Source organism: Acomys minous (genome assembly GCF_964271855.1).
Source record: "Acomys minous genome assembly, chromosome: 7".
NCBI lineage: Eukaryota > Metazoa > Chordata > Mammalia > Rodentia > Muridae > Acomys > Acomys minous.
This window is the reverse complement of record NC_140488.1, coordinates 13,555,677-13,574,063: the sequence shown is the minus strand read 5'-3', so window position 1 is coordinate 13,574,063 and position 18,387 is coordinate 13,555,677. Positions and strand designations below refer to the sequence as shown.

The 18,387-nt window shown below is 37.7% G+C and overlaps 1 pseudogene across 1 annotated transcript; it reads left to right on the top strand.

The window, feature by feature from the left end:
- Positions 1-14,964: 14,964 nt before the first annotated feature.
- LOC311601954 (beta-centractin-like) lies at positions 14,965-17,848 on the top strand (annotated as a pseudogene). The gene is made up of 2 exons: positions 14,965-15,351; positions 17,149-17,848. The product of its transcript is annotated as a beta-centractin-like (transcript).
- The last annotated feature ends 539 nt before the right edge of the window (positions 17,849-18,387 follow it).

The window sequence follows — 18,387 nt, the reverse complement described above, 5'->3', positions numbered from 1 at the left end:
AGCTGCCTGGAAGAGGTAAAGACCAGCTGAAATGTCTGGAAGAAACAGATCAGCTAAGTTTTCTAGAAGAGGTTTAAACTAGCTGCATCACTTGGGGAGAATACTCTCTCGTCTATTAAGCTTCCTGCAGATTGTGCAGAGTGCTCAGAGTTTCCAGCCTTTCTGAGCTGTCACCCATGCTGGAGTGGACATTGGTAAAGCAGCTGTCTTTCAGTCATTTCTGTTCCTATACATGATCCCTCATCCATATCACTGTGAATAACCCAAATAAAATCCTTTTGTTTATCAACTTGGACTTTAGTATTATCCTGGTTTTTATGTGTCATTGGTGTCAGTAGACATTTATACATGTTCTCCCAGGAGTACTGTCATACAGCATCTACTTAGGAGAATGAAGCTGGAAAAGGATGAATTTGCTGCTGGTTGGCATGGCAACATCCTGTATCAAAACCAACTAACTAACCAACTAAATAAATAAATGAAAAAAGAAAATGTGTGAAAGACTAGGCTTGTGAAAACAGGAGAACCATGTGTATAAAATATGTATTGGAATTTTGTAGACTTGAAATACTTATCAATTATATACAAAACTCCAGATCTTTACAACAAAATTGTATTGAGTTAAGCAATCAAATGATTAGGTTTAAATATAATTTCATTTATTGACAAATTATAAAATAGTGTGTACAGCATTGTATTGATGAAATTGCAAGAATCTATGAGATGAATTTGATGTTCGATTGCCAGAGTATTTTTTTCATGTCTAAGTTGTTTCTGTTTAAATAAAACACTCATCTGTTTCAAAATGCTGATATTATTAAGAGGCGCACAAGAACATGCTATTCTTCCATTTTTATACTTTCTAGAGTGTGTGCTCCCCTGCTCTGTGTTTAGAAATACTGAGTCTCACAATATAACAAGGATAACCTCAAATTCAGGCAGTATATTTATTTTAGCCTCTTAACAAGAGATTCTTTTAAAATGTAAATTTGATAAATCATTGTTTGGGGAAATTATGTGGTTACTATGTGTCTCTGTGACTCCATTTCCAAATAGAAAATGATACCATAAGTCACATTTATTTAACATAAGTAAAATTAGACTAAGTAGTATAACAGGCATAAAATATCTATATCAGTGCTTGGGTGTATTCTTTTATCTTTTATTTTTGAGATTATATTATAATAATATATGTATACATTCCTTAATATTATATGACCAATCTATATAATATTTTCAGGGCTGAACATTTAATACAGAATGACCAATTGGTGTGATCTTCCCTGAGGGAGACTAAATCTCCCATGCTCAGTAGTCCTTATTTGCTTGTAGAATTTTGTGTAGTATTCAGGCCTTGTGTTTCTTCCCCGTCCACATGGCATGTCAAATTTTTTGTCCCTGTTTTCAGCATAAGACTTTATGGGTGCAGCTTCTAACAGTATATTGTTAATAATTATTATGAAATTAAGTTTTATTTCTTTCAAAGTAAATAACTATGGACTGTACTCAGTATTAAATGTTTTCACATTTACATGCCAATATACATTATGTAGCTAAGTACATTGTGAATACCATTCAAAAAGTACAGAATAAAAAGATGATGTGGAAATCCCCCCAAGAAACTCTTGATCTAGTTGCCTAGATAAAAAAATAACATAAACTTGTAGAGTGCATTGTAGTCCATGAACTTTCACTAAGAACTAAAACAGAACAACAGACTGAGGAGAGCCAAATCCTGCTTAATGCACACATTAGTAAGGGCCTTGTGGATATAGCCACAAAAACCCCAGTGCTATGTGGAATCTGGCTTTCACACCTGAAACAGTAATAGTCTTGGCTTTCATGTGAGAAAAGTATTAGCATTGTTAAGGCATACTGTATATAGAACCACCATATAAGCTATAAAGTGTTCATAATGACATTTTAAACCATAATATTCTTGAATCTCCCAGGGAAATATACACCTACAGAATTGCTTTCTAAGACAAATAGGAAGCCAGGATATAGCACACTGATTTTCTAAGAGAGTTTAGACTTGTGGTTGATGAAGCATATTCAAATAGTAGCAATATGTTTTCAACTCAGATCTAACCCAGTTTTCCTTTGTTAACTGGGCCAATTCCCACAGTAGTGAGCTAGAGGCAAATCTGCTGACCTGCATGTTACCCATCGCCCACTCAGGCACATTAAAGGATGGGCATCCATTTTCAGAATTCCTAGCTGTGCTGTAGCTCACATAAGAGATGAGAGAAAACTGCAGCCACTGTATTTCTTGGCAAGCTGCTTGGGTAAAAATAGAGATCTGCTGAGTAAGTATTTGCTATATCTGCAGACATTTCCCAGCTGGGGAATTAGACTTTTTCATCTAATTTCTCCCCTTTTGAATATTTACTTAAATTCATCCCTCAACCTTATCTTTTTTGCACAAAATATTTTTGAATTGATAATTTTAAAATACATTCTTTTTATATTTGTAAAATGTGCATTTATTCCAACTGTTCTGAACTGGCAGTCTTAAAATACTTGTCTTCTGTTTTTAGATTTTTATGGTTTAGATGTCCAAGTAGAATTTACATATCAAGTCTTTTTTTTAAATGAGGAAAGAGAAGTTGAGACCAGAATATCAGTACATAAGAATATGTTCTGGAACTACTAGTGATCTGAAAAGAACTAGAAAGACTTCTGAAAGCAAGTTTATTTAATTCTAGAAAGATTTCTGAAAGCAAGTTTATTTAATTCATCTCTAAACCTTTCCTGTGAATACACATTCTACTTAAGCTCTATACAAACACTCTGTGTTTTGGATTCCTTCTTCCTCAAATAAGCCATTATATTTTGAGCCTGTTATTATCCTCATGTTGGTGCTAAGGAAATTAAGTCTGAGAATGAATGGCTATATATCTTTCCAGAGACTACAGACACAACTAGTTATTTTCTATGGAGATTAACATATATGCAATCTGTGTCCAAAGAACATCATCTTAGCCACCACACTTACACACATTTCTCTGTAATGGTGCTTTTAAGAACTGATAACATTTCACACATAAGAAAAGAAACATCCAAGTAGGACTACAATCTCAGAATATTTCTTTTTCTTTTATTGACTCTTGCTCTAATTCATGGCAAAAACTGCTGACCTATGCTTCTACTAAGTGATATCATGTCCCCGAAGAAAAATATGAAATGGTCTTTCTTCTATGTGATAGCATCATAAGCAGATTAAAATTAGCCTTAAACCAGCAGTATAAGTAATAAGGCATGAGATTATTGTGTATGCTGAATGAAATTTCACAAGTGGACTTTCTTGTCCTCCAGAAAGCAATCATTCACACTGTTGCATCAAAGATAATTATAATGCATGGTGTTCACAGATGTTTCTATTTAAAATATCAATTATTTACAAAAACAATTCAAAACAGAAACATCCTTGCATTTATCTAAGCATGTATTCTTTAGTGTAGTATAGTGTTGCTTTTTACTCAGAATGGCAGTATACATCAGACCAAGTACTAAATACTTAAACACAAAAAGTAGAAAAAATTTTTGTTCTTCTGAAGTGTACAAACCTTACGGAATATAAGCAAGTATAATTGAGAGAATAAAATATTTACAGAAACATTCAAGTGGACAAAACCTTTTGAAAACTTTTTCCCCATACAAAGCTAATAATGGGAGATTCAAAGGTGCACTCACAGCAGAGTACATATCTAAGGATGGCTAGGTTCTCTCCATGCCCGCTATCTGATCAGTTCCCCCTGTGGCCTTGCCAAGCCACAGAGGAAGAGCATGCAGGCAGTCCGAGTGAGGGGTCAGATGGAATTGGAGGGGGGCTCCCCCTTTCAGAGGACTAGGGTAGGAGGATTGGGTGAAGAAGGAGGGAGGGTGGGAGTGGGAGGAAATGAGGTAGGGGCTTACAATCTGGATGTAATGTGAATGAATATTTAAAAAACGTATCTAAAGAAAGCCTTCATTGCTCTGTACTACAGAGACAAAAGGATGTATGGATCCAAGGGATCCATAATGGAAGGCAAATATAGAAAAATGGAAACAATACTTTAATAATAAAAATAATAATGGGGAAATTCAAAAATGGAAAAAAGGAAAAATGCAACTTACAAATGATGAAACTTTTATAGTTATTTCATATTCTAGTAGTTAGAATTTCTATGAGCTACAGGTACAATCTAACCTGCACACAAAAATACTCTCTCTCTCTCTCTCTCTCTCTCTCTCTCTCTCTCTCTCTCTCTCTCCCTCTCTCTCTTTCTCTCTCTCTCTCTCTCTCTCTCTCTCTCTCTCTCTCTCTCTCTCTCTCTCTCTCTCTCTGTGTGTGTGTGTGTATGCTTTCCTTACTAGTATTAAAAAAGTCAAAAGCATATGGAGTGTAACTCTCTATTTAATGTACATTATAAGGACAAAGACAACACATATATGAAAACAAAACAAATCTATGTTGAATTATTTCACTGGAAAAGTAATAAAGACAGAATTTCTCAGTAATGAGATTGTGTTAGCATCATGGAAAGTATTTTAGCAGTTTCACAACTGGCTAGGGTAAATTCTATTTACTCTTCATAATAACATTTGGAGTTGCATAATTCTTATTTTCAAGAGGTAGACACTGTTGCAAAATGAGGCTAGGTATGTTGTTTTTCAATGAGAGCTTGGTACTATATCCAAAGTGTTACTGTAGTTAATAGAATAATTAGAATAGAAAGAATAACTCTTAAATAGGTAAACTTTCAGTTGCTGACATTTCAAATTTTCTCCTCTTGCAGGAAAGACTAGTAATAATCATCATTAATGCTTCCAAAACAAAATCTGTAGAATACTGAAGATTGTATAATGCATATTGTTCATAGATTGCTAAAAATGGGAACGATAAAATATGCTGGGTGTAGGGCCAAATCTTTATTGATTATGTCACATATGACCTTTCCTAAAATCACCTGGCTAAGCTCAGAGAAGTCTAAACTAACAAAAATATTTTCTTCTTCACTTTTTTAAAACCAAGAACCAAACTTTTCTAAGTAAATGATATTAGGACCATACCATAAGAATACTTTCTCAACTTTGTTCATAGCATCTTTATTTACAATAACCAGAAACAACCTAGTCACACAACTAAAGAATTGATAAGGACACTGTGTTACGTTTATACATATTATTCAGCTGTTAAAAGCAAAATAACATCATGAAATTTGCAGGCAAATGATTGAACTAAAAACAGTCATCCCAAATGGCATTCCAGAACCAGAAAGACATGGATCATATGTACTTACTTATAACTAGATATTAGCAGTAAATTACAGGAAAGCCCCACTACATTCTACAGATTCAAAGAAGCTAAATAACAAGGAGAGTTGTGAAGGGAAGTAATGTATGAATCTCACTGTGAAGGGGAAATGGAATGGATATCATGGATGTATGAAGGGAGGGTACAGGACAAGGGAGAGGGTGGGGATGAGAACAGAAAAGATAACGTGTGGGGAGTATGGAGGGAAAGAGTACTGGGAGAAACAATTGTAGTGGAGGTGGGGGCACATCTCTGGGATGAGCTAGAAACCTAGGGCAATGGAAACATGAGCAATCTATGAGATTGAGCCTAGCTAAGACTCCTAGTCATGGGGTATGTGGGGTCTAAACCGGCTATCCCCTGTAACCAGGAAAGACTACGAGTGTAGGTATTAAGATACCAACCCAGCCACAAAACCTTAGATCTACAATTTGTCATGTCTGCAGGGCTAAACATGGGAGAAAAAAATGAAAGAATGGCCAACCAATAACTGGTCCAGAATGAGACCCATGCCATGAGAGGAAACCCACCCCTGTCATTATTAATTATATTCTGTTATACTTACAGATCAGAGCCTAGCATAATAGTAACTGATGGAAACAAATGCAGAGTCCCACAATCAAACATTAGACAGATCCTGGAGAATCCTCCTGAAGAAGGGGAAGAAGGATTGTAGGAACCACAGGGTCAAGGACACCACAAGAAAACACACATAATCAGTTTACCTGGGCCCATAGGGCTCATAGACTGAAACACCAATCGGAGAGACTGCATGAGATGGCCCAAGCCCTCTGTGCATATCTAACAGTTGTGTAGCTTGGTCTTCATGGGGGACTCCTAACAGCTGGAGTAGGGGCTGTTCTGACTCTTACCAGCTTTGAGACCCGTTTCTAATACTGGGTTGTCTTGTTCAGGCTTAATATGAGGGGAGGCGCTAGTCTTACTGAAACTTAATATGCCAAGGTTGGTTGAAGAAAAAGGGAAGAGGAGAGAATGGGTAGCTGGGAGAGAAGGCCTGGAGGAGAAGAGGGAGGGAAAACTGCAGTCAAGATGTAAAGTAAATGAATTAAAATAAAAAGATTTCACTTTAATTTATTTTTGATCAATAGACACACACACACACACACACACACACACACACACACACACACACACACTATTTTGGTCAAAAACTCGAGTAACCTAAAATATTGTTGTATATAACTTAAAGTAAAATTGCCATTCTTGTGAAAAAATGTGCCTTATTAGCTTAGTCCAGGTACTGTCATGTCTTATAGGATTAGAGGAATTTCTTACAGACAAGTTGCATGGTTTGTAGCTGTCAGTTTCTTTTTCCATAGTATTCTCTCAAACAGATATTATGTGAGAAAGCCAATGAATTTCTTGTCCATAGATATGTGGCAGGCCCTTATTAGATTTGTATTGCCTGACTAGATAAATGAGTCAATGAATGCTATATATCTGGTATGTCATATTATGAAACAAGTATTGCCTGTAATTTTAAATATTGAAACAAAATAGTTAGAGACCTTGATTCAGACTATGACTCCAAAAATAACTGAATTTAAACTTGGTTATAGGTTTGGGAAATATTTGAATGCTTTCCATTATATACAAAAATATCTTGAAATTACATTTGATGAAACAAAAATTATTGCTAATAGTTTATAAAGACTAACATTCTCTTAGAAATTGACACACACACACTCACACACATGGGGGGAGGGAGGGAAGGAAAGAGAGAGAGAGAGAGAGAGAGAGAGAGAGAGAGAGACAGAGACAGAGACAGAGACAGAGACAGAGACAGAGACAGAGAGAGGAGATAATCTAGTATACATTTTGCCAAGCCACTATTGTGGGTTACTTATTTTTGAATAAAAAAATAATTTGCAAAACAATATGATAGAAATAGAATCATCTTCATGATATATCAGCGAAGTCAAATTTCTATCAGATTAAATGAGGGAGAAATAATGTCCATATCATAAACAAACAAATACATACATACATATAATTCAGGAGGTGCTTTAAAAATCAATATTTATATCAGCTGGTTGGCTCATAAGTCCAGATTTGACAACAGGTTTTATTCAGAATTTATTAAATTAGTCTTGGAAAATGCAAATTTCCAATAGTCAAATTCACTCAGTAGTAAACTAGGTAAATATCATATTATATATAATGATTAAAACTCTGTTATAAGTTTCATGAATACATGACAATTGTCAGATAAACTGCTACCTATTGAAAGTATAACTTCCAGAGAGCTGTTGTGACTCTTTCTCCCTCATTTCATTTAAAAAAAATCTTATTTCCCTAATATTACTGGAAGATGATCATGTTTCTATCATGGTGTTTTTCAATTAAACACTATAAATAATAAGGAATTCTTAATTTAGAATCATTCACAAAGTATATCTTACTGCTAGTTGTAGACATCATCAATGTCATTACAAATAATACAAAATGGAAAAAAAAATCATGTGAGTAAAGCACCAGAGTAATCCTACAGAAAATTATTTTTAAGCTACTTGTGTATATTTTATTTTAAAACCTATTTACCCCTCTACCAAATCATACAATAGCACTAAAGCTATTTGGATTATATTTTGAGGTAACTGACATGTAAGGACCACAACATGCTATCCACAGACCTCATCATTATCTAGTGGAAGACAGACATTTAGCAAAGACTAAACATAAGAAGTAGTAAAGATAGAGTCTCAAAAATGTTTTTTCCTTCATGACTAAGGACGTTGAACATTTCTTTAAGTGTTTCTAAGCCATTCTATATTCCTCTGAGGAGAACTACCTGTTTAGCTCTGTACCCCATTTTTATTTGGGTTATTTGGTTTGGTGATGTTTAATTTCTTGAGCTCTTCATATATTTTGGATATGAGCCCTTTGTTGGATGGTAGGTTGGTGAAGATCTTTTCCCAGTCTGTAGGCTGACCAGGCTGAGATCTCATCTTACACCTATCAGAATGTCTAAGATAAAAAACTCAATGACAGCACATGATGTTGAGGATGTGGAGAAAGAGTGTAGGAACCAGGCCTGACTGGCCTGCCTGCCTGTCTTGCTGTTTCATGTCCTGTTTCTAGCAGCTTCCACGTCTGTGTTTATCTTGGTTAGCTAGTCATGTTTACTGCTCTGAGAACGCACCCCTCCCTTCTTGGAGATTTTTCCTCCTGTGTGCGATTACCTCTTGAGGGATTTCACCTGGGAGGAGGATTCCTGTTTTGCTGCCTATAAGAAGGCTCTTTGGAACTCTGGAAAAAAGGAAGAATAATAAACCGCTGCCGTGGCTGCTGCTGTGGCTGCTGCTCTCTTAGCACGAAGGACCCGCTGTGTTATTGTGTGTGTGTGTGTGTGTGCGTGTGTGTGTGTGTGTGTGTGTGTGTGTGTGTGTGTGTGTGTGTGTGTGTGCATGAGTTAAATCCGCAGTCCCTCACCCTCGACTCGGGACCGCCACAAAAGAGGAACATTCCTCCATTCATGATGGAAGTGCAAATGTGTACAACTACTTTGGAAATCAATTTGGAGATTTCTCAGAGAATTAGGAACAGCTCTACCTGAAGCCCACTACTAAGCATACACCCAAAAGATGCTTCATCATACAACAAGGACATTTGCTCAACTACGTTCATAGCAGCATTACTCATAATAGCCAGAACTTGGAAAACAACCTAGAGGCCCCTCAACCAAATAATGGATAAAGAAACTATGGTATGTTTACACAGTGCAATACTATTCAGCTATCCATTTGCAGACAAATGGATGGAACTAGAAAAGATCATCCCGAGTGAGGTAACCCAAACCCAGAAAGATACGCATGATATATACTCTCTTTTAAGTGGATATTAGCCCAACATAGATATCCTCTGAGACTCCATATAGAGGCAGATCAGGACAGGTTCTGGGACTCTGGGTGAAGCTCTGAGAGTTGTGTGGAAGAGTTGGGAGATTGAAGGATCTGGAGGGGTCAGGAGCTCCACAAGGAGACCATCAAATCTGGGACATCTGGACCCATGGGGGCCTGCACAAACTGATGCACCAACCAAGGGCAATGCATGCAAAGAACCTAGACCACTGTTCAGATCTAGCCTATGGATAGCTCATTCTCCACTTTGGCTGAGGGTTGGGGCAGGATATAGCTGGGACTGTCTCTGACAGGAACTCTGATGCCTATAATTTGATCACTCCCCCTAAGTGGGGGATGCACGCTATCCTGATGATACCTGATAAGCTGAAGTCAGAAAGTGGGGGAGGAGGGCCCCTACTCCTATATGGGAGTGGAACAGGGTGAGAGAGGGAGGGATGGTGGGAATGGGAAGGGAAGGGTGAGGGGACAACAGTAGGGATATAATGTGAATAATTAAATGAATTTAAAAATTTTTAAAAGAAGCAGTAAAGAAACTGATGCAATAATTTTTAAAATATAATTTACATCATCATGCTTTGAAAATCTTACTTTGTTCATCTATTTTTTTCATTTTGTTATCCAAGTAAATGACCACACACCAGTTCATACTTGTTCTGCTTGGAAGTAGGTACAAATGAGATTCAGGAACTACATGAAAATTAGATTTCCTCTATATTTTCTCATTTGTTTTCAATATTTCTTTCACTATGCAAAACAATTTTAATTTTTTGATAATTTTCTACTCTTATCCTAATAAAACAAATGTAATATGAGAAGACATAATAGTTATATAATCTGTAGCTATATGTTATAGCACTTATATATGGATATATCAAATATACTTTTGAGATTTGGGGTTTTTGTTTTGTTTTGTTTCTTTCTTTCCACTTTGATTTTATTTTGCTTTTTGTTGTTGTATTTGTATTTTTGTTGTTGGTAGTGGTGGTGTTTTTTGTTTTGTTTTGTTTTGTTTGTTTTGTTTTGTTTTTTAACACATGGTCTCATTGTATTCTCCTGGTTGGTCTAGAACTCTTTGTTTCTAGTTTCTATCAAGGACCCTAGATGTTGTTAGTTTATTGACCATTTGGCTTTATATTGGAAATATTTTCTATTTTACTTCTTCCCCAGAATATAACTGAAGGAATAAACATCAATCTTATTTTATATTTAGTAATAAAGAATTAGACATCTTAGAATTGGCAACTTACATGAGATATAGATATGGATGATTATCAAATAAAAACATTATTATAGCAGTTTTTACACAACATATGGAATACATAAAATGTGCAAGTTTCTGTTTTAGTGATTGTTATCGTCCCCTGAAATATACACAATAATATTTCATTCAGTCCATTTTACACTTAGGAAACCTTGTGCAGATTTTCCAACTGATTTTTCTTTTCAATACAAAGTTACTAATTTTTACATTGATTTATATAGAAAATAACAACTGCTCGTCATAGTAGACATTTTAATTGGGACATTGTCAATTTTTTTTTTTAAAAAATCCAAAAAGACAGTTTATACCTTACTATGTCCTTCACTGATATCTTCTCATGCTTTGCCATGTTCCAAGTGGATGTGAGAATAATGTAATTCTTCCAGTAAACACCCCCAAACAGCCTGATAGAAGCCTAGACAGTGGAAATGTTTGGTAGGTATGAGATTCCCCGTGTTATAATTGATTTCCCATGGCTATAACAAAATATCTAAATGTGTGCTCATAAAATAAAGAGGCTTATTTACCTCACAGTTTTGGAAACTAAAATGACAATAAGAAGGCCATACCTCTTCAGTCTCCAGTAAGTGTTCCCTTTGGTTACAGAATGAGAGATAGCCACTTTGTAAGTCTTATTTAAGCCACACATATTAAAGGCCCCACCTCTTCTCAATACGCTACACTGAGGATCAAACTTCCAAAATACTCACCTTTGAAAGCAACATGCAAACCAAATTCAGAGTATCATATATTTCTTAAAAACAATAGAAAAACTTTTCCCTACATCTTTTTTCACACAAAACAACTTTATTTGTGGTCACACAAATGTTGTGCTATTGTTCATTTACTTTTTCTGTAAGAAAGTGGCAGATGAATGTCATCCACTATAAATAAGCAAAAGAGGAATATATGTAGAGGTTTTACAGGTATGAAAGCTGGTGATCAGGGGATATTTCACCAGGATAATATATGACCTAAATCTATTTTTTGCCTTAAGCTATTGACCGTATTTTAAACGTTGTTTAATTTGAATGATTTGCATCTGTATTTGACAGAGTCTCTGCTGCTACTCAATTCATAGCCATAAATATTGTGGTGATGTTAGTGCACTGCCACTATAACAGGTGTTCATCTGCCTGGGTATGTTGTCATTTAATTGGAAACAGATCCCTCATTATAAAACAAATAAGAGAACATAGGTTTTTCTCTATTCTGCTTCTTGTAAGAAAGACTCATAATATCCACTGTACTACCCAGTGCCTCCCAGAGGGAACCACAGTGTTTCTGCATAAGAAACTTCAAAATCCATCTTAAGGAATACAATGATGCTTCATCAGCTTGAGACACACTCATCAGAGTTGAAGCAAATGCCCTTCTGGATTATAGCAGGAAGCATAAACACTTACCTTTTTGGGAATTTAGAGTTCAGTGATAGCAAGATGAATGAAAGAATTTATACAGAGTCCATTGCCTTTATGGATATTATATTCCAGGAAATAAATATGTGGGAATCTTCTGGATAAGAGTGAAATGTGACTTCTCTGTTAGCCTTTTCAGGCTCCATGTCTTTGTAAGCAGATTCTCATTTCTTATTGTGGTTCTCACTCCAGCTGATCTGATAACCCCAGATTTTGTAAAGAATGTCACATAGTCCTAAAGGAAAATATAGGCCTGATCCTTTCTGATAAAGAACTATAACAAGCACAGGGAATTCTTGGACATATCCCACCCTATGCTGAGATCCTAGCTTCCAGCAAATGACCTTTAATTATACCTAGAAGTCATATTCTCACACATAGGATAATGAAGTTCTGTTTTCTCCTTCTTGTGATGGGACCCCACCCCCCATGTTACAGCATGTAAATGAGCTACTGCACCACTGTATATAAATTAATTTTTCTGGCACTGTTAGCCCTAGTGAACCAGACACACTAACCCTCAAAATCCTTCATCACTTTCTGATCTTAAAAGTAAAGATCGATTGGCTTGCTGGGGTTGGGGGAAGCTTGTGCTCTCTTGCTCACCATTCCTTCACCATGACCATCTGAGACTCTATGTTGGGGGGAGAAAACACTGCTGGAGACCTAGTGGTCAGGCAGCAATGGCAAAACTGCCTTTGCAGCTGCTCCATCATTGACAATAGGTAGATGCTGACCACCAGTGAAGCACCTCTGGGCCTGTGTCTCACCCAGATCTGCCTGCCAGCGGGTATCAGACATCCACCTGCTTCCAGTGAGCTGTAACATTTGGCATCACCACTGGCTTGTGGAGCTCTAGAGCCTCCACTGCCTTCTGAGACCTGCAGTCTCATTTTAAAAAGAGCTAAGTTAAGCTATGACATGACATGGAAAACTCATTCCCCACCTTCCCCAGAGAGGCTTGGAACAAGGCCTAATGCCCTAGCCTCAGACATCACCGTAAAGTGCCCTAACTGTCCCCAAGCAAGAAACATTCTCATCCAGAAGCAAGTAGTACCTGGACCAGCCTGCTGGACTTGGCACCCAGGACACCTGCCAGATGCTGAACAACATAAATAAAACTACAGAGTAACGTAATTAATTTCACAGCAAGCCAAGCAAGATGAGATAGCAATCTCTAATGGCTAGGTTGCTTATAGAACTACTTCAAGCACTAGTAGAATTTGTGCAAGTCTGGCAGAAGAAGAAATGTTTCAAGGAATAAAAATCACCATAAGATGAGTCCGTGGCAAAGAGTGAGTAGGTTGGGTTATCATAAGTGGAAAGTTTATAAAGATAAATGACTGGATCAGGGTGAGAGCACAACCTCAATATTAAGATATGGTAGGCTGGCTCTGCCAAATGAGGTAGGAAATTAATAATCATCAAGATATATTTTATAGCTAATGGTTCTACCTTTACTTTGAGCCAAGTAAAAAAGTATTCAAATCATGATAAACAAAGCAACATTAAAGATAGACAATAAGATAGCTCTCTACAATGTGGTAGTTAATTAATTATGAAAAATATGTTGACTATTTGACTAATGTGCTTAGAAATATACATATATACACATCAAAATTAAGATATACACATTGTAAAACTTTTTTTCTTCATTACAAATTTTAAAAAATGGAAAATCTAAACACAAGAAAAACTTAATATGTGTTTATATTGTAAGTAAAACTATTCTGAAACTTGTGTAAGTGGGTCTATTTAATTGCAAAACAACTAACTAGAACATGGAACATCGGTCTTTTTAATGATTTTTTTTGGTGGATAACTGGTTGAAATAAATACATAGTATTAATTTATGTGAAAAAGATCTATGTGTAATGTAAAATAATTTTTATAAATAAGGAAAAATATGTGCAAAATATAGGTTATAAAATTATGGTATTGTGGAAACTTTTTATATAAAGATATATTTTAGTTTTATTTTACACCATAACTGATACATTAAGAGAATTAGGTAAATAATTTCAATTACATTGGATATAGACAAGACAAGATTGAATTTGACTCTTACTAATAGCTTGATAAAATACATTTAGTGCAGAATGATCATGACCTACAAACTTGTATCTAATGTTGTGCACATGGCAGACATCAGCAATCAGTCTTAACCTTATTTTCATATTTATACAGTATCCCAATGAGCACTTTTCAACAACTGAGAAATATCTCACAAGATGAAACTTTAAGCCAGGGCTTGGTGGTGCACTCCTTTAATCCCAGCACTTGGGAGGCAGAAGCAGGCAGATCTCTGTGAGTTCCAGGCCAGCCTGGTCTACAAAGTGAGTCCAGGACAGCCAAGACTAACACAGAGAAACCCTGTCTCAAAAACAAAAAACAAAAAAGGATGATACTTTAATATATTTACTGGAGAAAACTTCTCTTGAAAAATAAAATAGCTAGCATGGTGGCTCATGCATGTAACCTCAACACCTATAAGGCAAAAGCAAGAAAGCTTTAGGAAAGATATATGAATCTACACAGTAAGTTCCAGGCCAGTCAGATAAACACAGCCTACCCTGTATTAAAATGTATCATTCAATTAATCAATCAACACAAATGTTTTAGATTTCTATTCTTCTATATACCCAAATCTTGATCTGTTTTAAGCAAAAACAATGGTAAAGTGTATTGGTTACACTCTTCATTTTGAATCATTAAACTGAACAAAAAATTGGCAAGTACAAATCATTTTATTTTAAAAATTTTTGACTAAATGTAAAACAATATAGAAAAAATAAGTACTGCTTAACAAATTTTATGTTTCATTTTTATCTATATAGCATCCATTATTTTAGTTAGTAATTAATTCATGCAATATAAATATTCACAGTCACCCTTGCAATGATATATAAGGAACATTGGTAAATTGCTTCCAATATAGAAATTGATTATACTTTCCTATATGTCAGAGTACAAAAAGATTTTGTTTTGCTCTCTATTTGTTTCTCTCTCTCTCTTTCTCTCTCTCTCTCCCTCCCTCCCTCCCTCCCTCCCTCCCTCCCTCCCTCCCTCCCTCCTTTCCCCCCCCCCCTCTCTCTCTCTCCAAGCAACCTGTGGTCACCGACAATGGTTCAGTGGTGATCAAGTTTGGCTTTTTAGGAAACCAGATTTCAAAGTACTGTTTTCCAAACTATGTGGGACAGCCAAAGGACACGCAGGTTATGGCTGGAGCCCTAGAGGGAAACCCGTTAATTGGACCAAAAGCAGAGGAGCACCAAGGGCTTCTGACCATCCGGTGCCCCATGGAGCACGATGTGGTATGGAACTGGAACAACACGGAGTGCATATAGCAGTGTGTTTACTCTAAGGACCAGCTGCAGGCCTTCTCTGAGGAGCATCCAGTTCTTCTAACAGACGCCCAGTAAGATCCAGAAGATAGCAGAAGTGTTTTTTGAGACCTTCAATGTTCCTGAACTCTTTTTTAAATTTTATGTTATTAATTTATTCATATTACATCTCAATGGTTATCCCCTCCCTTGTATCTTCCCATTCGTCCCTCCCTCCCATTTTCCCCTTACTCCCCTCCGCTATGACTGTGCCTGAGGGGGACCTCCTCCCCCTGTACATGCTCATAGGGTATCAAGTCTCTTCTTGGTAGCCTGCTATCCTTCCTCTGAGTGCCACCAGGTCTCCCCCTCCAGGGGACATGGTCAAATATGGGGCACCAGTCTTCGTGTGAAAGTCAGACCCCACTCTCCACTCTACTGTGGAGAATATCCTGTCCATTGGCTAGATCTGGGTAGGGGTTTGAAGTTTATGGCCTGTATTGTCCTCGGCTGGTGCCATAGTTTGAGCAGGACCCCTGGGCCCAAATCTGCCTATCATAATTTTCTTCTTGTAGGTTTCTAGGATCCTCTGAATCCATTAACTTTGCTATTCTCCCATGCTTCTCTCATCTAGAGTCCCAATAAAATGTTTTCCCCTCTGTCACAGTTTCCTGGTTAGTGAAGACTTGTATGGGACATGCCCCTTGGGCTCATATGCAGATATAAGTGTGTATATACAATTTAACTCTTTTTGCTTCTGGATGAACTTACTCATTATGATCATTTCAAGCTCAATCCATTTGTCCACAAATTTTGGGAATTCCTTGTTTTTAATAGCTGAGTAGTATTCCATAGTGTAAATGTACCACAGTTTCTTTAACCATTATTACCATTATTCTACTGAGGGACACTTAGGCTGTTTCCATGTTCTGGCTATTATGAATAAGGCTGCTATGAACATGGTTGAGCAAATTTTCTTGTTGTGTGCTGGAGCATCTTCTGGGTATATTCCAAGGAGTGAAATAGCTGGGTCTTGAGGAAGCCCTATTCCCAGGGCCAGATAGATTTCCAAAGTGGCTGCACTAGTCTGCATTCCCACCAGCAATGAAGGAGTGTTCCTCTCTCCCCACATCCTCACCAGCATGTGGTGTCGCTTGAATTTTTGATCTTAGCCATTCAGATGGGTGTAAGATGGAATCTCAGAGTTGTTTTGATTTGCATTTCCCTGATGACTAAGGAGGTTGAGCATTTCTTTAAGTGTTTCTCAGCCATTTGATATTCCTCTGTTGAGAATTCTCTGTTTAGTTCCAAGCTCCACTTCTCAATTGGGTTATTTGGTTTGGTGGTGTTTAACTTCTTGAGTTCTTTATATATTTCGGATATTAGACCTTTGTCAGATGTAGGGTTGGTGAAAATCTTTTCCCAGACTGTAGACTATCGCTTTGTTCTCTTGACAGTGTCTCCTGCCTTACAGAAGCTTCTCAGCCTCATGAGGTCACATTTATTAATTGTTGACTTTAAGGCCTGGGCTGTTGGTGCTCTATTCAAGAAGTTGTCTCCTATGCCTATGTGTTCCAGGCTCTTCCCCAATTTTTCTTCTATCTGACTTAGTGTCTCTGGTTTTATGTTGAGGTCTTTGATCCACTTGGATTTGAGTTTTGTACAAGGTGATAAATATGGGTCCAGTTGCATTTTTTTACACATAGATATCCAGTTATACCGGCACCATTTGTTGAAGATGCTATCCTTTTTCCATTGAATGGATTGGCTTTTTTGTCAAAAATCAAGTGACCATATGTGTGTGGATTCATCTCTGGGTCTTCAATTCGATTCCACTGATCAATCAGCCTGTTGATGTGCCAGTACCATGCTGTTTTAATTACTGTTGCTTTATAGTACAGCTTGAGATCAGGTATGGAGATTCCTCCGGATGATCTTTTATGAACTCTTTATCTCCATGCAGGCTGTGCTCAGCCTGTATGCAACAGGATGCACAACAGGAGTGGTTTTAGACACAGGGAATGGGGTCACTCATGCTGTCCTCATCTAGAGGGCTTTGCCATGCTGCACTCCGTCATGCAGCTAGACATTGTGGATCGTGACATCTCGGTATCAGAGGCTGCTGCTGCGCAAGGAAGGGGCTGACTTCCACACCTCAGTTGAGTTTGAGGTTGTCTGGACCATTGAAGAGCAGGCCTGCTACCTGTCCATCAATCAAAAAAAATGACAACGCCCTAGAGACCGAGAAGGTGCAATACGTCCTTCCAGCTGGCAGCATGCTTAATGTGGGGCCAGCGTGCTTCTGGGGCCCCTAAGCAGAAGTTCCAACCTGAACTGGTGGGGGATGAGAATGAGGGGCTCCATGAAGCACTGGCCTTCTCCATCCACAAGCTGGACATGGACCTTCGCCGGACACTGTTCTCCATTATTATGGCTCAGGGATATCAACGCTCTTTAAAGGATTTGGAGACAGCCTTCTAAATGAGGTCAAGAAGCTTGCCTCAAAGCATGTTAAAATCAAGATCTTAGCTCCTCAGACGCAGCTGTACTACACTTAGATTGGTGGATCTATCCTCCCCTCCCTGGACACCTTCAAGAAGATGTGGGTATCCACAAATGAATATGAAGAAGATGGCTCCTGTGTGATTCAGTGCAAAACCTAATGCCCAAGGAAACTAGACATATTGGGATAGAGGGAGGAAATAGGTGCCAGAGCCCTTGACCACTTTTGGTCTAATTTTATGTTCTACGGTTAGGGTCTCCTGCATGCCCTGACCCCAGAGCAGGTGATCCAGTCATGCTCACCTGTAGCCCTCTCCTCCCCTGTGCTCAGCATACACACACAGACACATGTGGAGTAATGTACAGTTGCATGGATGGCAGTCCCAAGATAGAGCATAGGAACTAAACTGAACCCAACATTGAATTGGTGTGGGTGATCTTCTCAACAGGGCCACTTTGGCCTTGAATCTCCAAGACCAGACACTCAAGTGTTCCATTTGTTATGACAGGGCCCCTCTGGGGGTAGAACCCCTGGATCACTGGCATTAGCTGGAGAGAGAGGCAGCCAGGAGCTCTCATGGAGCAGTGAAGCACATCTCCTCTTTCTGGCCTGGCAGGGCTGCCTGTATCCTTGCACACCCAGTCTTTCTGGGCTAATGTCCTAAATAGGACAGATTAGGGAAGCACTACAATGATTTGT